The 20344-nt window shown below is 43.9% G+C and overlaps 1 long non-coding RNA gene across 1 annotated transcript; it reads right to left on the bottom strand.

The window, feature by feature from the left end:
- Positions 1-655: 655 nt before the first annotated feature.
- On the bottom strand, positions 656-19428 carry LOC123577527. The gene is made up of 5 exons (XR_006701896.1): positions 18947-19428; positions 18218-18477; positions 2888-2957; positions 1606-1702; positions 656-1389 (listed from the first exon to the last, which is right to left on the bottom strand). It is a non-coding gene; the product is annotated as an uncharacterized LOC123577527 (long non-coding RNA).
- Between the last annotated feature and the right edge of the window lie 916 nt (positions 19429-20344).

Here is a 20344-nt window from a genome sequence, read left to right as displayed (position 1 = left end):
ATGAGCCTGTAGCTCTAGGGGGAGCCATTAGAAAGAGACAGAGTGTTAGCACATGTTAGAGTTGAGCTCCTTTCTACTTACAACAAGTTGCGCTGCTAGAAAAATGTGGTCCCTGGCAATAATTGACCAGTTTATAAGCAGAAATAAAAGAAAAGGAAGACAGCCCCCAAATCTGGAAAAGCGTATTGATTCTAGATCCCAAATGGAAAGAAATAAGACTAAAGAAAAAAAAAATCCTAGACTTAGGACAAAAACTCATTAAGAATTCTCAGTTAAATATGGGGCACCTGGGTGGCTCAGTCAGTTAAGTGTCTGACTCTTGGTTTTGGCTTAGGTCTTGATCTTGTGGTTCATAGGATTGAGCTCCATGTCGGGCTGGTACTGTGGCGTGGAGACTGCTTGGGATTCTCTCTCTCCCTCCCTCCCTCCTTCCTTCCCTCTCTCTCTCTCTCTCTCTCTCTCAAAAATAAATAAGCTTGAAAAAAAAAGTTAAAAAAAAAAAAGAGTTCTCCGTTAAATATAGCAGCTCAGCCCCTGTAGCAAAACTCAGATTAAGGGTGTAGCCTTTCCACCCGAGTCTATCATTCAGATGACCTCAAGGTAGCTGCCATTAAGTTGAGAGAAAGCTATGGACAGGAGGAAAAAAATAATTTAGGCTTCAGAATTATGTCCAGGAAAAAATTTGGGGTGTGGTTACTGGCACTTGGAATCCACTGGAAGCAAATAAATCAGAAGATTACTAAGTTTTGTAGGGAATTGTATTACTAAGGAGTCACAAGCTGGGATGAAATCATCTTTGGTTGGTAAAGCTTGCCCTTTGTTCCTAGATTTGCCTGAGAAGAAAGTGGGCTAGGAAGGCTGCACAGTCTTTCAGGAGTATACTTCGGAAGTGGCCCAAAAGGATAATGGACAAGGAAGGATATCCAAAAGGATGGAGCAAGGGGCCTTAGAGAAAAATAGATAATGAAACCCTCCCAGAGAGCAGATTAAAGGACTAAGCAAGGCGTTTATCCCCTCTTACCTGGCAAAGGGCCTTCACACTGCCCACCTAGCAAGATTCCATTGTGCTATTAACCAAGGACTCTTTCCCATTCTCCCTTTTTCTGAATGAGAGTTTTATTGCAGTTCTCAAGTCCCTGTTCCTCCATGGCATAGCAGATGTGGATTGGAGGAGCAAATAACTGGGTCTTTTAGTTAATAATTGTTGGACCATCAGGAGCCACATGTAGATCTGATTGAGGAGACGTGGTGTTCTCCAGAGTCCCAGAATTTCAAGTGGTTGTAGAGACTGAACGGAGCTCTGGGTTATTTTCCTTAAGGAGGACGTGGGTGTAGGCTCTCTGTGCGGGATGAAGGGTGCAAATGGACAGTTGTGTCTGGAAGGGAAGACTGATAGATTGACAGCTATTTACTAGAAATCCGGTTCCTCTTCTTCTTGAATGCACAGCTAGGCCACAATTCCCAGGCTACATGTGCAGTTGGATGTGTCTATATGAGCGAGTTCTAGCCAACAGAATGTGAGTGGAAGTGATACAGGCCATTTCCAGGTCAAGAAGGTTGTGTGTCCCCACCTTACTTCCTCCCCCTTCTTTTGGCTGGACATACATAATGATGAGGTCCTAGACCCTTGGGGATAGTACAGCCACAAGCTGGAAGGCGCCTGAGTTTCTGAATCATCACATGGAAAAGAGCTGTCTTCAAACTGTTGAGTAAGTAAAAAATAAACTATTGTTTTTGAACAATTATAAGTGTACTTGTTACCGCAGCTTAGCCTACTTAATTAATACAAGAAGGAACATGGTCTCTCTCTCTCTCTCTTTCTCTCTGTCTGCTTAACCCTTTCTCTCTCACTTAATTCTGGTTGTCATTGCTCTGCCGTATGTATCCCAGATGTTAACTGGCATTTCGTTTTTCCTTGAGTTCTAGATGAAACTAGAATAAACTCTCAATTCCTCCTTCTGTGGGTATCCAAAGCCTTTTCCACAATGTCTCTGAATTCCCAATGGATCTTATGGATTCCTTTCCTTCTTGAGTTCCTCAGCTCATGTGGTCTCTGTTCTGTTCCACAGTGACCAGACATGAAACTCAGACCCTTTTCTGACTCACACACACATACACATCACACACACCCCTCACACCAATTATTTATGGGCATGAAAGTTTGTACCGGGGATGACAAGGAAGAAATGGAGGAAGAGCTCACAACCATGGTTGTGCAAACTTTAAAAGGAATGTAGGTGTTGCCATTTTTAAGTCACCCACCAGTTCGCTTCACCCACTCTGAACTTATCTCCTTAGTTTCCACTCTTCTCTCTCTCTTTTTCTCCTTCCTCTTTTCTTGTAACAGGAACCAGACAAAAGCTCTTGGAGATGGACAGATGAACAATCTGGCACTCTGGAAATACTAATAAGGAGATGTCTTTTTTTTTTTTTTTGAGGGGGGGGAGAGAGGGAGAGAGAGAGAGAGAGAGAGAGAGAGAGAGAGAGAGAGAGAGAGAATCTCAAGCAGGCTCTATACCCAGCATAGAGATCAGTATATAAAGTGTGGATTGTGTTCCAAAAAGATCAAAAGCCAAACCAAAGTCCAAACCAGACAATGACCTTCACTCCTAACTCCTGGCCCACAGGTTTGATGCAGGTCCTGAGGACATTTATCTCAGAGGGTCTCATTTCCTCTCTGACTGTTCCTGCCATCTTGACAGATCTTCTTAGCTGACCTGTGGTTTTGTATGTGGTTCTTGCTCCCCACTCATTCAGATCTAAGATTTTGTTGCTCTCAGTTCCATGCTCAGGCCTAGCCCTGGGAAGTCCAGCCTGGTCAGACTCCCAGAAAGGGAAAGTTGGATGAATGACAGCAGCCTGGGTCAGCCCTCCATTGCCCACTTACCAGTAGCTATAACTTCTTTGGTTTCTGAGCCCCCTGTTATCTTGGCAGATGGTTGGTTGAAGTCTCTAGTCTGAAGAAGCAGGGCTTCAAATTAGTTGTACTCTTCAGGGTCCAGTATTCTAATTTCAGGGGCTCACTTGCTCCCTGAACTGTGGCCCAGCACTACCTATGCCTAATTGGAACCACTGGGGTATTTGCTTAAGTTTTTTGATCTATACTCTCTGTGCTGGGGTTCTGCATGCTGCCTAGATCTTGTAAGCCTAGTTGTCCTTGGAACTGGACAATATCCCTGAAGGACAATATCCCCCTCTTATTGGTGGGCCCTGGTTGGTTCCTTTGTCTAAATAAGCTGATCACCCGGAAGCAAAACCCTGCTGCCTGCCTGTCTTCCAGTGTCCCCTTCTTGACATTGCCCAAGGAGGTCACCTAGAAGCCAGCTGAAGACAATAACTTTCTACATCTTGATCTTCAATTTCTTTCTGCTTCCTGATCTTCAATTTAGTCTTGATGTCTTTCTTGGAGTCTGTGACCTTAGCTCTTTTACTTCCTCTCTCTTTTGAACTGACCAAGCCTTAGAGAGGCATCCTCAACTCCCTCTAACTCCACACTGTGTTGCCAGATTTACAAATAAGAATACAGGGTACCCTGTTAAAATATAAACATCAGATAAACAATAAATACTATCTGCAAGTCCCATGCAATATTTGGGACTTACTGACACTACAGATTTATCCATAGTTTATCTAAACTTCAAATCTAGGTGTGTGTCTTATATTTTATTTGGCAATCTCACACCTACAGTTCCTTATAGAAGAAACGGTCTTAAGCTCTTCCTTAAGCATACATAGGTGGTCCTATGCCATAGGATTCCACCCCCATCCCACCCCACCCCCCACCCCAAGCCAGAGCTGATTGGATCAGGGGTGAGCACTTGTCCTAAAGGCAGCCAGTCCACTGGCTAGCCCACAGGCTATAAGATAGCCTAATATATAAAAGTTTTGCACAAGTGGGTTAATAGTGATCAAGCGACCTAACCAGATGCTGTCTCTCAGGGCTCTGAGCTCAGTGAGAGAAGGTGAGTCAGTTGGTAGGAGGAACACCCCCACACCTACCTCCCACGTCTTACTACCATGCGAATCTCCAGATACTGAAGCCTGCTGGAATCAGCTTGGAAATTTGGGCCCTGTACCTTTTGCTGCTGTCTGCCCCTCTGAAATCTCAGTTCTGGCATCTTCCTGTCCCCATCGTCCCAGTGCCTAGCTCAGGGCCTGCACATGCCTGGAGATGAATGGATGCATGCATGTGCTCTCTTTTGGGTTGAGGTGGTTGTGTGTGAGGGGTTAGAAGCCCTGCCTATGGCTTTTGGCCTTGCATCCTCTGCTCATCTAACCTTGGGCATGTTACTCAAATTCCCTAAGCCTCCATTTTCTCCTCTGTAAAATGAGGGTGGTATTATTTGCCTGTTGTGAAGTTTAAAATAGCAGATGTGTGAAAGCCTACACATAACAAGCCCTCTAAAACATTTAGTGCATCTAAGTAGAAGGAAGTTTTTTACGGGAGAGTTGCACTTGGCGAGACCTCTTGTAAGTAAAAAGTAAACAAACCTCATGATCCAAGGCTCCTCCTAACAAAGGATGGCAGCCTTTTATGTTGCCCAGCTGGCAAGAGAATAAGCAGTGTTTCTAATTCACTGGCTTTCAGGTTAAAACCTTTGCAATTTTGAACACAGTCTTAATTTTAGAGTATTTGTATATGCAGCCTTTCAAAACTGAGTCTTTATTATCACTTTTACATTACACATTTTAGATCTATCCCAATCACACTCGTTTAAAATTCTCTGAACTCCATGATTGGAGAGAGAGGAAAATGAAAAATGCACTTTGTGATGCAAAACGGATCGTTCTTCATGTTTCTGCACAGCTGCATGTCCCCACATCGCATTAGCCTCTAGATCTGCTCAGCATTCACTCCGGAATTTTTTAAATGTCATAACAGCGTGCTTTCAAAATAATATGCTCGCGCACCCCCATCCCCAAGCGTGTAATATTGTCAGGATGTTTTATCTGGTGCCGTATATCTTGCACATCACGGATCCATTTCCCCAAACAAACCATCACACATGTCCACACTGTCTATAAATTTTGAATCTTGACATCTACGCTATTACCCTCTGACGTTTGGATTGGCCTGAGTTGGGCATAATTGGGGGGCGATGTTTTCAAGGAATGAAGGAGAGGTCACTCTTTCTTCCTGATGGGTCCCCTCTGGAGAAAGTGATGTCAGGGACACGCAAGACTTAGCCCTGCTGGAGAAAGCTGCAGAGGCTCTCCCCAGGGTACCAGGAGATTAAGCAGGCCCAATCTGTAAGCATCCTCACTCCAGGGGTGATAACAAGGTCATTCTGTACTTAGGTTTGGCTTTATAGTAATACATCTGGCATCGATAGAGTTTCCTTCTTTCCAAAGTGCTTTCCTATGTATGATCTCATTTTGCTCTCACAGGAGGAGGAAAGGTTGCTGGTTAGAAAGAGAAAACCTGAGTTTCTCCTGCTCTGGGGCTAGGCAGGTCACTCTACCATTCTCATCTGTAAAGGTTCTTCATCTGTAAAGGGGTATCATAATTGCTGTGGGGTGTGTAGGGTTGTATAAGTCCAAATGTCCCTGTGTGTTGAGCAGGAAAGTGCTCTGGGAAATGCAAAAAACTATAGATGGAAATGTGCTATGAGGATAAAAGTCATTTACACAACCTGGAAGGAACCTATGAAGTAACACAGTAAAGAGGTTTTCAGCCTTTGTCTTGTGAAGGCCCTCACGTGAATCGTAGTCAAGAACAAGAAATATGACTCTGGCAGGCTCAAATTTTTGGTCTCTCACTTCCAAAGGCACCTAAATTATGGGTCAAATGTCATTGCTGGTGTTGGCTCTTTTCTTTCTCACTTAAGAAAGCACATCAGAATGTAAGCAAGAGAGATATTATTATGAGGGTAGCCTTGACTTCATTCAACTTATTTTCCAAAAATACAAACTCAGGATCCTTACATATAGTAAAACCTCGACTCAAATTGACTTAAGCAAAGGATAAAATTTACAGACTTGTGTAATGAAAGAACATCCAGGACCAGAAACTTCAACCTTGGCTGGATCCAGGGACTCAAATGGTTTCATTAGGACTTACGCTATCTATCTCTAGGTTCTACTTTCCTTTGCATTGACATTTTCAGAGTCTCTTCGTGAGCGATAAATGACTGCTGGCAGCCTTAGTCTTGTATTCTCAAAGCTTAGCACCCTCTGTGAAAAGAGAGGCTTATTTTCCCAATAGTTCCAGCATAAATGCTAGGATTGAGACTCATTGGAATGACTTGGAAGTGCTACCTCCTGTTCCTGAATCAGCCTTTGGGTTTGGGTCAGTGGGATGCGTTGACTGGCAGGGACTGTATTTTCTCTCCCCACCTCCATCTTCCATGGAGGTAGGGTCAACCTTATCTGAACCAAATAGTCTAAGAGTGGGTGTGTGTTATTCCCCAGAGGAAAATTGAGGGGCTGTTACCAGGAACCAGGAGAACAGAGGCTGGGTGGGCGAAACTAACAGATGTTCACTATAGTAAACATGGTACTTAGACCATTATTAAGAAGAACGCACAACTCATATCACAATTGGGTTGTGATTTACCAGTGTGTTAGAAAAGCACGATGGAAACCCTCTATCTAGTTCGTCTCTCTCACTTTCCACATTTTCTTATAGCTTGATAAGTTGGTTTTGGACATAATGAGCTGAAGTTTTATTTGTGATTTTGATACCTCATCCGAGGTTTTTCTTAATGTAAGGAGCCAACCTAAGGGGTCTTCTAACAAGTTTTCCAAGAAACGAAAGACCCTTCCAAAGGTGAGGAAGAGATTCCTAAGGCATGCTTCATATAGATAGCATCCATACTTCTTGCTGTGGGAAAAGAGACCTTATAAAATTTAATACCTTTGATTTCCCAGCTTTGTCGTGACCTAGGGGCAGTAGAAGGAAGTGCAAGTTTTATGACCTGGATTTAGAGACAAGGACATTGAAGTAGAGAGAGAAAACCAGGTTTGTGTGTCGACTGCATGACTAGCTATATTCCATGGTATGACTTGAGGCACTTTGTAAGGCCTACTCTTTCCGGAAACCTCTAAAACAAGTAGTCTCTGCCACCGATGTGCTTTCTTAATGAGATGTGTGTGGTTTAACTGGATCAAGGCATTACGTTGCTAGGAGGTCAACCCATAATTAATGCTTTTTTAGGTTTCAGTCCAATTCAACAAATAGTTATTGAGGGCTTATTACTTGTATCACTTAGGGCACTTTGGGTTGCAAGTAACAGAAAATCCAGAAAAATTAAAAAGAAGTTTTTAATAAGCCCATGGTAAGGTGGCCTTCAGGTGAGGCTGAGGTTTACCAATGACGTTTCTTCTCTTTCTCCTCAGACTTCTAGGCTTTCTACTTCACCATAAGACTGGCTGCCTTATGATCACAAGATGGCTTACAGAATGTTCTGGGAGGTACACACTTCCTTATTTACATCATTTAGGAGAAAAACATTTGCTGTTCAACAGTTATAAGGGTAGGGCAGTTTTTTTTCCCTAGAGAATATCTCCTCATATCTCACTAGCCTAAACTGGGCCATGTACTATTTATTCCTAAACCAAAGTTTTGGGCCCGGAGGATGGGATATGTTGGCAAACAGGGACCATGCCTGGCACCACCTTCCCCAGACACACATGGGCTGGAGGTGGGGTGGGGCAGACAGGGGTCTTGCCTGAATGGAAATCCATGTACTGTCAACAGAAAGAAGGGAAATAAATGCAAAAATGCATCTCATTAGGCTCTGGCTTTCTATTCGTGAATAGAATGGTATTAAATATTTGTCAATACAAAAGAATCAAATTTCAAGGACAGAGAGTATCATTTTACTTTTGGATGTGTTGAGTTTCAAGTGCCTGCAGAATACATGGGCAATGCTGTTGAGCAGAAAGTTAGGAATAAATAAGGACGCAGTACTCAGAAAGTCAGGTCTCGACTGGTGATATAGATACGGTAGTTCAAGAACCGACAGTGGAGGCAAGTAGGTTCAGGACGAGTGCCCAGGGGCAGTGCAGAGCCAGCACCCAGGAGTAGCGCAGGGTGAGTGAGAAGGAGCCCTGGCAAGTACAAAAGCAGGAAGGGGGACCCAGGAGGCTGGAGAAATCGAGGGGACATGCACCGTATCAAGAAGGCCCAGAGGAAGAGCCGTTCATGAAGGAGGGAGGCCAAGTTAATTGAGGCCTCAGCAGTGTGTTCAGTTTGACGGCTGGGAGGTGATCGGTGGCCTCTGTGGACAGAGAGTCAGGGAGGAGAGAGGGGAAGTGAGGCGGTGGTGGCAGTGACAGGGTCCCTCACCCTGCAGACCCTGTCTGTGAAGGTCAAGGGAGAGAGGGCAGAATTCAGGGAAGAGGGAGAAGGCTATCTTTTTCCTAATAGGGTCTTAGAGAGGAAGTACTTTTTGTATCAGGCCTCTAACCTATTGATGCTTTTCTCTCTGGACGGGGCGGACAGGTGTGGGCATAGCAGGTGTGGGCTGGAGTTAATATAGACGGCAGGCCACAGCCTACACACCCCAAGTTCTTCCTTCTCCCAGACTAGGTAGGGACGGATGGCACCGCAGGTACCCAGGTACCTTCCTGCTCTTCCTCTCCCCAGGTTGGCCCACAGATAAATTCCAGTGGCAGCCTGGGCATCCTGGGAGATAGTAGTTTTCTCCACTCCTCTCCATCTCCCCCCCTAAAGGAAGGTACTGGGGCCCCTTCAAACTCCATTCAAGGACCTCCCAGACTGCCTAAAACATACACTACTTGCCATAATGTCCAGGCTCCCCAAATCTTCTGGCTTTCACACTTACCTGTATCTTGCAATTCAACCTTCATCTATTTCAAAATCTCCATTTGACCTGCAGGAGTGTCTGTGCCTTGAGGGGATCTGATAAACATTCTTCGGTAGGCCTTAGCCCTTTCATGTCTTCCGCTTTCCTGTGTCAGGGGACTGGGAACCCCCTCTCCTTTTTGGGAAGTGCCCCTGCTGACCCCTTCCTCATGTCTGTCCCCATGGAAAACACCCCAGACTGGTGTGGTGACGGGGCCCATATGGAGGTATCCCTTGCCGGACTCCTGCTATTTCAACCACTGCTGTTCAGTCCGCACTTCAGAGAGCAAATCTCAATGAGCCTGTTTCTGAGAAGGGGAGTGAGAGTTCACAGCTTCACAGGAACACGACACAGTTATCGCCTCTAGTTAGCACCTGGGGGCACTCTGGTCGGGCTCCCTCCCCTCTGCTGCCATGTAACCATCCCTGCTCTCTGCCTCAGACCTCGGTGTTTACCGAAAGTGTGAGCCACTTCTGAGGTGCAAAATGAGGCTTCCAGGAAATGCAGGAGGTCTCACAGGCGTTTAAGTACTTGGCTGGGGCTAAAGCTGCCCTCATCTGGGCTCCGGGCGGAGCGCTGGCTTCTCTAACAGGGGAGCTATTAGCTTCTTCCCTGGAATGGTACCCCACCCCACCCCACCCCACCCCTCCATAGTGGAGCATCAGCTACTTTGGGTCACCCATGCTCTTGGCTTTGCATTTTTACCTCTCCCTGTTCTGCGTGACAACTGATTTTAGCAGGAGACCAACCGGTTCTCTGCTCAGCACTGTGTACCAACAGTAGGACCACAAAGGCAGCTTTTTCCTACCTGTAACTGCCTCCTTATGCTAATGATCTGGCCCCAAAGGCAAGACTTCTGCAAATAAAACATTTAGGGAACCAACCAACTTTGTGTTCAGTTCTTGGAGGAGGAATAACATCAAGGCAATACAGTGACCCGGCATAGTCCAGAGCTGTGCTATCTACTATGGTGGCCACTAGGCACATGTGGATTTTTAAGTGTAAATTAGTTAAGATGGAATAAAATGAAGAACTTAGCTTCTCAGTCATCCTCACCGTAGTAGGTACTCTGTAGCCACATGTGGCTAGGGGCCACCATATTGGACAGTGCAAAATTATTATTTTTACTTTGCAGAAATTTCTGTTGGGCAATGTTGGCCTAGAGTGAAGGTTGACTTCAGACAGTAGGTGTAGTTCCAGGTGGGCCTGGAAGGATAGCAGAACTAGAGAGAAGAGGAGGGGAAGGGGGTCCGACTGTGTTCAGAGGTTAGAATGAACTTGGCCATGTGGGGGCAATCCCCAGGAGGAGAGGACTAGGGGATGATCACAGTGCTGATCTGACAGGGTCATTTCAAGGGTACGATGGGTAATATTTGCAAAGGCCTTGGCATAGTTCATGGCAAAATAAATGTTACCTATTCATGATGTTATTCCTTATTACACTGAAGCTATCTGTAAGTTCACTGCTGTTATTGTTTCTGCTTCCCTCTTAATTAAAAAAAATTTTATGTGATTGATTAGTCAGTTTTTTCCCTTAATGATGTGTGTTCTTTGTGTCTTATTTAAGAAAATTTTCCTTACCCCAGGATCCTTCCTTACCCCAAGGTAGTCTCTCCTGTATTTTCTCCTAAAAGTACTTTTAAGCAAAGTGTTAATTGAAGTATAATATGCTTACAGGAAAGGGCATAAGTTATAAGAGCTCAGCTCCGTGAATTATGGCCCAGTGGGGGCATTGATTCCTGAGGTCATATATTTCAGCACTCAGCAGAGTGTTCTAAGTTCTTCTAAGAGCCAGGGCGCCTTCCAGTTTGTCCTGCTGCTTCTCTGAGAGATTAGTTGGAATCCTCTTTTCTTTAAGTTCCGTGCCAGTCCCAGCCTCCTTATCCAAGCACAATTGTTGTTTCGTGGAATCTGCAGCCCCTTGGGACGTTTACAATGTGCAAAGGTCCTGAGGCACAAAGGAAGTTCCCTTGGAAGAAATGGAAGGGGAGGCTGGAGCCCAGAAGGAGGGGCATTGATGAGGTGGAGGGTGGGACAGAGTCTCGCCTAGCACAGCAGTTTAGGGTTTTTAGACTTTTAAAGCCTGTCTGCAGTTGATAGGCCCCGAGAACTGGTGATTATGACACGCCACAAAATCTTCTTTAGAGATTTTTTTCATCTATTACATTTTAAAAAATTTTTATTATTTAACTCCCCCATGATTCCAATTCTACCTAATTCCCAAGACAAGAAGAGAGACCTGGTTGGTGATGAGATCATACAATAGAAACGTTTTGTTTTACTCTGTCTCCCCTGATGAGCAGTTCCTGCTTTGCTCTTACTTCCTTAAGCCACTCCACAGCTTTTTTGTGCCAAAGAGCTGGGGGAACCCGTGGGGACAGGCTGTTTTTACAGCTGTGCTGAACTCCCAACCTAAGAGCCGTCCATCCCACTCCTCGCACACTCTGGCGACTGGGAGGGAAAGGATGTAAATCACACCCTCCCCCACGACTTCCCAGTTCATTTGTCTCTGAGCCTTACCCAGGGGCCTCCTAACTTCGGACTTAAGTATTGAGCCAAAACTGCCAAGAAAGGTGACTCTTCGGCATAACAATAAGGCCTACCCCACGGCAAATCTACCCTCCCATCTCCAGGCTTGCCTTGCTTTACACAATCAGAGCATTGACAAAACCCCGAGACTGATAAGGCCACACACTGGTCAGGGCCGTTGCCTCTTCTTTGGGAGGAAAAAACCGCTTTTCTCCTACATTCAGTGAACTAGAAGGTCTCCAAGGACTCCTCCAGTTTTGACAGTCGTGATTTTATGAAGATGTATAGATATCAGATTCTTAAAAGGCACTGTGGGAGTTCACCAGTAATAACAGAGCTAACATTTATTGTGTTCTTTCTGGGCTCCAGATACGGTGCAAAGTGCCTTTCTTGGGTTCGTTTAGTCTTCAGATAGCCTGTAGGGTCAGGTCTCCTTTCTCCCAATCACCAGTTAGCAGTCGATGAGAAGAATTGACGTGCTGCACAGCAGAGCAAACTAGAGGGCATTTTCTGGAAACAAGTAAGGCCCAGCTCCTTGCACTCAAGCAGGTGAAGGGCCCCAGCTCCCAGACTGCACGCTGTTTCCAGCCTTTCCCCTGTGGGAACCTGTGCTCTGAGGCAACCCTGTCCTTCTTTCTCTTTGAAATCTGCGGAGGTCTTGCCGCACGTGCTGCTTATGTTGTGAACTTGGGCCAAGAGGAGGTCCTGCAGAGGCCCCACAGCCTCCTCCTCCTCCTTTCTCAGCACTCCGGTGCTCCTATTTTGACCATCCGCTCTCCCGATAAGCCCTCCGAGCCTGCAAAGGTCTCAGTTGCCCCTCAGTATTGGTCTGTCTGTCTGGTGTCTGTCTTTCTCTCTTTTAACAAGAGTCGTGGAGATTGGGAGCACTCCTACCGCCCTGGTATTGTCATTGCAAGCCTCAGTGCCACAGACACCTTTGCCACAGGCATTTTTGCCGCGCAAGTAATTGGCCACAAGGCAGTTGCGCCATAAAAGAAAAAAAACTAATCGGCTGGCAATTTAGTTTCATTTCTCCATTGACGTAGACTCCCATTTCTTTTGTTATAGAAATCTGAGCCCTCCTAGTGGTCTATACAGTGGCACACTTTTGAACCCACATTTCCCATAGAACTTTGGAATGTCTATCAACAGACATGTGACAATATGCCAAAAGCAAACACCGGTATGGAAGGCTTTCACAATGCAACACAAAGCTCAGTAACAGGTATCCATCCTTGGATTCTGAAATGGCTACCCCTCTTAATGAAGGAAGACGTTTTAGCAGAAAAGAAAAAGTGTGGGGCGCCTGGGTGGCTCAGTCGGTTAAGCGTCTGACTTCGACTCAGGTCGTGATCTCGCGGTCCGTGAGTTTGAGCCCCGCGTCGGGCTCTGTGCTGACAGCTCAGAGCCTGGAGCCTGCTTCAGATTCTGTGTCTCCCTCTCTCTCTGCCCCTCCCCCGTTCATGCTCTGTCCCTCTCTGTCTCAAAAATAAATAAATGTTAAAAAAAAAATTAAAAAAAAAAAAGAAAAGAAAAAGTGTGATGCTGAATGAAAAGACGAACGAGTAAAAAAAAAAAACTATATAGTACTATAAACAAAAGATTTTGAAGACAAGTGCTTAGGTACAGTCTGCAAAATAAAGTCAGTTATTTGTACAGTATTGCCATAATCTACACTATACGTTTTGAATATATTCAAATATTTGGCATTTTGTAATGGTCTTTTAAATTTGGTTATTCATTTTTCATGTTTCATTATGCCCTTTTTAACGAATGTCCCTGTTTATTTTTTTGTGTGATTTTATCTCTTTTATTTACTTTGAGAGAGACACAGAGCATGAGTGGGAGAGGGGTAGAGAAAGAGATGGAGAATTCCAAGCAGGCTCCACATGGTTAGCACAGAGCCCGACATCAGACTTGAACTCATGAAACTATGAGACCTTGACCTGAGCTGAAACCAAGAGTCAGATGCTCAACTGACTGAGCCACCCAGGCGCCCATCATTTTATCTTTTATAGCAACATTGTCTTATGGCCAATTAGTTAATGTGGCCAAAATGCTTCCAGCAAAGATGTTTATGGTGAAACTACCAAGAGCCCTCCCACAGGCAGCAAATGTACTAACGCCTCACATATGTCTCAATTACCTGTATTAAGAGTCCTCAACTCAATACTTTCAGGAACAAGGCAGGTAGCATGATGCATGAGGCCCACTGGCTGGGCACTGGGCCCCACTGATCAGCTTCACTATGTCTGTTGCAAAATTCTAGCAGGAACCACAGGCCCAATCTAATAGATTTTTTTTCTTGCGGTGGGATCTCTTCATTTTTATGTGTTGGCAACTATTTTTTTTTTCTTTTTCTTTTTTTGAGAGAGAGCGGGGGAGAGGGGCAGAGGGAAAGAGAGAGAGAGAGAGAGAGAGAGAGACTGAGAATCTCAAGCTCAGCATGGAGCCTGATGAGGGGCTTGATCCCACAACCCTGGGGTCATGACCTGAGCTGAAATTAAGAATCAGATACTCAACCGACTGAGCACCTAGGCACCCCACTAATACATATTTTTAGAAATGCTCATTTTACTCTGAGAAGGGGCTGCTTTTAGCAGGCAAATCATAATTAGAGGAAGGGATGTTCAATAATCAGAAATTGTGGTTTTTTATTCTCGGCTATGGTCCTAAGCGTGCAATTGTTTTTCTGATTTTTTTATTTTATTTATTTATTTTTTTTTTATGCAGGGTTTTGAAGTTCAGGCAGACCATTACTCTGTTTTTAAATTCCATTTGTTTGAGTTGGGCACGTGTGAGTTAATAATGAGGAAGTGTTATGGCAAGGGACACTCATGACATCACTACCACCTGGGCTGCCGAAATTCTGGACACCTTGCCAAGCCCCAGTGAGTTGCCCCGGGCCTTGCAAAAGCCAAATCACTGAACAGGAAGGGTGAAGAACTTGTTAGTAGGTGCAAAGTTTGGGGCATTCTGTGTTTTAGTGCCAAAGGCGAAACATCTGGCGAGGTATAGTTGACTTAACTCGACTGCAAGGACAATTTCAGTGCAGTTGAAATCCTGGCCATGCTCTGTCAAATTCTCTAGAAGTCACACATTGGGATGTCTATAGGGACCTGGACGGTAACATAGAAGAGGCTACATGGTCCAAGGGAGGGCTCCCTGTCCCGTCTTAAGGGAGAAACCCCTGCTTTATTCATGCTGCTTGTTGCTGCATAGAAGGAAGGGCCAGTGTTGCCAGACCAATCTTCAGATTTTCCGAAAGGAGCTGAAGATAGGGATTTTTAAATAGTAAGCCTTTCCTTTTTTAAATGTTGCTGTGTAATTAGAATTTAAAAATGCAACCACCCACAGAAAGGGAGAAAATATTTGCAAATCACATATCTGATGAGGGAGTTGCATCTAGAATATATAAAGAACGCTTACAACTCAATACGGAGAAAAACAATCCAATTTTAAAATGGGCAAAGAATCTAAATAGCTATTTCTCCAATGGACATATGTAAATGGCCAATCAGCAGGCGAAAAGAAGCTCAACATGATTAGCTGTCAGGAAATGCAAATCAAAACCACGAGACGCTATTTTTTACCTACTAAGATGGCTAAAATAAAGAAGAAAGATAATAGCAAGTGTTGATTGGGTTGTGGAGAAATTAGAACCATCGCACATTGCTGGTGGGAATGTGTAATGGTGGAGCCACTTTGGAAAACAGGTTAGCACTTCCTCAAAAGGTGAAACATAGAGTGACCATATGACTCAACACTTCTATGCCTACATATATACTCAAGAGAAATGGAAGCATGTCCACACAAAAACTTGTCCATGAATGTTCGTAGAAGCATTATTCACAATATCCAAAGAAAGTGGGAACAACCCAAATGTCCATCAGCTGATGAATGGAAAAACATTACATGGAATATTATCTGGAAAAAAAAAAGGAATTATTACAACACGGATAAACCCTGAAAAAAATTATGCTAAATGAAAGAGGCCAGTTACAAAAGACCATATACTGTAAGATTCCATTTATGTGGGGCACCTGGGTGGCTTGGTTGGTTAAGCGTCTGACTTTGTTAGACGAAGTTCTAAGTTTGAGCCCCGCATTGGGCTCTCTGCTGATAGCACAGAGTCTGCTTCAGATTCTGTGTCTCAGTCAGTTAAGTGTCCGATTTCAGGTCAGGTCATGATCTCATGGTTCATGAGTTCAAGCCCCGCACTGGGCTCTGTGCTGACAGATCAGAGCCTGGAGCCCGCTTTGGATTCTGTGTCTCCCTCTCTCTCTACCCCTTCCCCGCTCATGCTCTGTCTCTCTCTCTCTTTCAAAAATAAATAAAAACATTGAAAAAAATTCCATTTATGTGACACCTCAAGAAGAGGCAAATCTATAGAAAGTAGATGAGTGGTTGCCTAGAGTTAGAAAGGATGGAGAGAAATAGGAAGTAAATGCTAAAGGATGCAGGTTTCTTTTCAGGGTGATGAAAACGTTCTAAAATTGAATATACTAAAAACCATTGAGTTGCATACTTTAAGCAGGTAAGTTGTACGAAAAGTATGGAAAGTGAATTATATCTCAATAAAACTGTTATGAAAAAGGGATATAGTCAGAGCCGCACAAAACATATCTGCCAAGCTGTCAACTTTGAGCCTTTTGATTAGAACTTGATCAAATGCACAGCAGGTCTGGAAGGAGCTGGTCAAATACAAAATTCCTAGGAAATTGGAGAGGGGGGTGACCTGCCAGTTCTAAAGTCACACGCCTATTTAGTGGCAGACCCAGGGCCAGAGCTTGTCTCTTGACCTTTACCTCTCGGCCATGCTGTTTCTATCCAAAGCCCAGCTTTCAAGGCACAGCCAGGAAGGGATTGTGAAAAGTCAACATCAGGAACAGCTGGATATACTCTCATCCCTTTCCCACATTTTACAAAGACTTCTCAAGGAAAGGATAAAATATGGTAAAAAGAAATCCTCCTTAAAGGAAGAGACAGACATAGTGCTTTCCTGAGCCTCTTGTGCTATATCATGGGAAGTTCTGCATGTTTCAGTCACTTACTCTGTATGTTCCTGATTCATTTACACTTAGCTCATCATTATGTTGTTTGTGCAAGAATCATTTGATGTCCAAGAAATCCTTGGGGTGTATTTAAGTTAAAAAAGATTTTTTTTATTTGAACTGAAGAACTGAACTTTGCCAAGAGTAAATAGAACTCAGATATCAAAAGGTCTGAGTTCAGTTTTCACTGAATACAAAGGGTGAGTGGATTCTGAGCTGAGCCAAATGCATTCTCCCACCCTTAATTTATAGTACATTGTTTTGGCAGACGCTACAATTCCCAAAGTTGGCTTTTCCTCCCCCATTCCTTTCTGGGGTGTAACCACAAGCCTATCTTTTGGTTAACTTTACAAAAAAAAAAAAAAATAAGGCCATATTGTAACAATTTATGAGAGCCTCACTCATCACTGGTTCTGTAACTATCAATTTTATTAGTACAAATTGAAATGTTTGAAAAGGTTAAACCTCTCCTCTGAAGTTGTAATTTTGTTTGATATCCCACAAGAATTTTTAGTTTTTCAGTCCTTTTATCTGGGATTTTATCAAAAGGGATGTTGCCTGCTTTCCCCCATCTATGGTCAGGCCATCAACCAGTTATTTATTTATTTTTTTTAATTTTTTTTTTCAACGTTTATTTATTTTTGGGACAGAGAGAGACAGAGCATGAACGGGGGAGGGGCAGAGAGAGAGGGAGACACAGAATCGGAAACAGGCTCCAGGCTCTGAGCCATCAGCCCAGAGCCCGACGCGGGGCTCGAACTCACGGACCGCGAGATCATGACCTGGCTGAAGTCGGACGCTTAACCGACTGCGCCACCCAGGCGCCCCAATCAACCAGTTATTAAGTTGAATACTGGAGGGCTACTCTGCCTGATGTGCTCAGATTTGGAGAATAGAACAGGTCCTTCATTTATCTTTAAAGGAGAAAGGGTCAGAGAAATGAGTAGTATTTTGAGGGTTTTTTTTTTTTTAAATAACAAAACCAATCTTAAAACAAAGAAGCAGAGCAAAATTAAGATCACTCCAAATTCTGCCACCTCAAGATAAAGATTGTTAGCATTTTGTAAATCATTTTCCTTATTCTAAAAAATGTATCTACATTAGAAGAGATAGATGTATATATAGACTTATAAAATGGGATATTACATTGTTTTGTAATCTACTTTTTCTATTTCTTAGTTCATGATTAATTATCAATATTAATAAAATTACATCTATGTCATGCATAAAATAAGATTCAGTTGTACAGTTGGAATATAACTGAAATGATTCAGTGAGGAGTTTTTCGATGCCAAGTGAACAGTAAATCCGTGTCAAACTGACTTAAACACAAAGGGAAATGTTTAGGCTGACATGTGAAAAGCCCAGTGGGAGATTTGGTTTTGGGCATGGCGGGATTCAGGGCTCAGAGACGACTATGAAGTTTCTGCTTCTTTTCTTCGCTCTCTGCTCTGCCTTTGGCTGCTTTGGTGCTACTCACGTGTTGCACATAGAGGCAGCATCTCCAGAGAACATGCATCCAAATTCTTGATTGGCGGAAGGAAACAAAGCTCTGTTCCAGTGCTCACCATGAAACTCTCGTTGCCCTAGTCCCATAGCAACCGCTGGTCCTTGACTACAGCTGATGCCTAGGTCATGAAAGACTCTTGGAATCCCAAGTGTTTCACTAGAATAACATAGACTGAGAGTGAGGGAGCAAGGGAAGGAAGAAAGGATGCGTCTTCAGAAGGAAGGAGAAGGGTGGTTACCAGAAGAGAATGGATGAATAATATGTGGCCAAAAGAACAGTCCCATAATTCATACACCTTAACATTTAGAACTCACCTGTATTGTTTCCTGGGGCTTTTGTCACAAAGTACCACAGACTGGATGCCTCAAACAGAACGTTGTGTTCTCACAGTTGCGGAGGCTGGAACTTAAAGATCAAAGCAGGGTTGGTCTCTTCTGAGTGTCGTGAAAGAGAATCCGTTCCTTGACTCTCTCCTAGCTCCTGGTGGTTTGCGGGCAATCTTTGGCTTGTATGGAGATGCACCACCCTGATCTCTGCCTTCATTTTCACTTTGTGTTCTGTGTCCAAATATCCCCTTTGTGTAAGGATATGTCATATTAGATTAGGGATCCAGCACTTCAGTATGACCTCATCTTAATAATTATATCTGCAATGATTCTATTTCCAGATACCATCGCATTTTGAGGTACTGGAGGGTCGGGACTTCAACATGTGAATTGTGTGCGTGGCGGGGGGGGGGTGGTTAGTTCAACGTATAATAGGTTTTCCCACACTTGATGTTTCTGGCCTCATCTAAGACCCTTCTAGTCTGAGTTTGAAGGATGAATCTGGCTGCCTCTTTCTTTCCAGTGTATGGGTTAGGAGGTTGGATGAGGTGACCTCTAGTGTCCCTTCATGAAAGTGTTTGGGGGGCTAGGAATCCATCCTGCTGCCTGAATGTATACCACAGAGCCCCACCACTGACTAGTCACTTGGGCAAGTGACTTAACCTCTGCAAACCTCTACTAGACTTAACCAGTAAAATGAGGATAACAGTCCTTTACTCGTTGGGTTGTTGTGGGCCAGGCTCAAAGCACTCAGTAAATGTTAGGGACTCGTCCATCTCTTCAAACATGTGGGGACTGAAGAGTCAGAAGAACCTGCTGTGACCTCAGTGTTCTCACCTTTTGTGATGATTCAACTCAACGACCTCTCTCGGAGTTTGTCCCAGAAGTTTCAAAGGGGGAGGGGTGCCTTTTTCTCCAGCAAACCGGAACTCAAATCCAGTCCAGGGAACACCAAGTATTTCTCTTTCTCCTCCAAAGCCAGATGCTGTAAATTCTGAGCAGACTCCTCCCAGACGATGTGATTACGAAATACCTGTTTCTTTTATGTCCCATTTATCTGTCTCTCTGACATTTCCTTTTTTCTCTTACAACTTGATCTTTGCCACCATCTATCAGATGTGGTCTGGAACCAGTCATTTTATTTACAATCTCTCTCATTTTATTTACAATCTCTCTCTTTTTGGCTCTAGAAATTTGGGGAAATGGAACAGCTGTCTGCTGCCTTTTTTTTTTTTTTAATTTTTTTTTCCAACGTTTATTTATTTTTGGGACAGAGAGAGACAGAGCATGAACGGGGGAGGGGCAGAGAGAGAGGGAGACACAGAATCGGAAACAGGCTCCAGGCTCTGAGCCATCAGCCCAGAGCCTGACGCGGGGCTTGAACTCACGGACCGCGAGATCGTGACCTGGCTGAAGTCGGACGCTTAACCGACTGCGCCACCCAGGCGCCCCTGTCTGCTGCCTTTCAAGGCACCACATCTTTTAGTTCTTTCATACTTTTTCTACAGGGCCTGATTTAGCTTGTCTAAATGCGTATTGAATAAGAACCAGAACTTTAAGTTCTTACAGGCAGCAGAACCTATTTGATATAGGGGTATTAGGTCTTCCCTGAAGGTCAAAGCAACCAGTATAGGTCACCTTTTAAAAACGTGGTCACTTTCACTTAGCAAATATTTCCTAAGTGCTGACCCTGTGCCAGGTGCTGTTCTGAGCACCAGGGTCCCTTACCCTTGAGGACTGTACATTCTAGGGACATTCATTCATGCAGAAAATAGACAATGAGAACCTACTACATGTCAGGGATTGTCATTCATTAAACAATACAGATACAGTCCCTGCATTGATGGCTATGTTGTGTGTGTGTGTGCACTTTTGTGTGTGGAGAAGAGGGGACAGAAGACAATACACACAAGTACATTTTTATTGTAGTAAAAGGTGATAAGCACTATGAAAAAAATATAGCAGAGTAATAGGAGTGGTGGGGGGGGAGGTTGCTTTTAGTTTTTAATTTTTAATTTTATTAAAAACATTTTAATATAATTTATTGTCAAATTGGCTTACATACAAGACCCAGTGCTCATCCCAACAAGTGCATTTTTCAATAGGGTGGTCAGA

The sequence above is a fragment of the Leopardus geoffroyi genome, chromosome D2 (assembly GCF_018350155.1).
Source record: "Leopardus geoffroyi isolate Oge1 chromosome D2, O.geoffroyi_Oge1_pat1.0, whole genome shotgun sequence".
Lineage (NCBI taxonomy): Eukaryota > Metazoa > Chordata > Mammalia > Carnivora > Felidae > Leopardus > Leopardus geoffroyi.
This window is presented reverse-complemented; position numbering and strand designations above follow the sequence as displayed.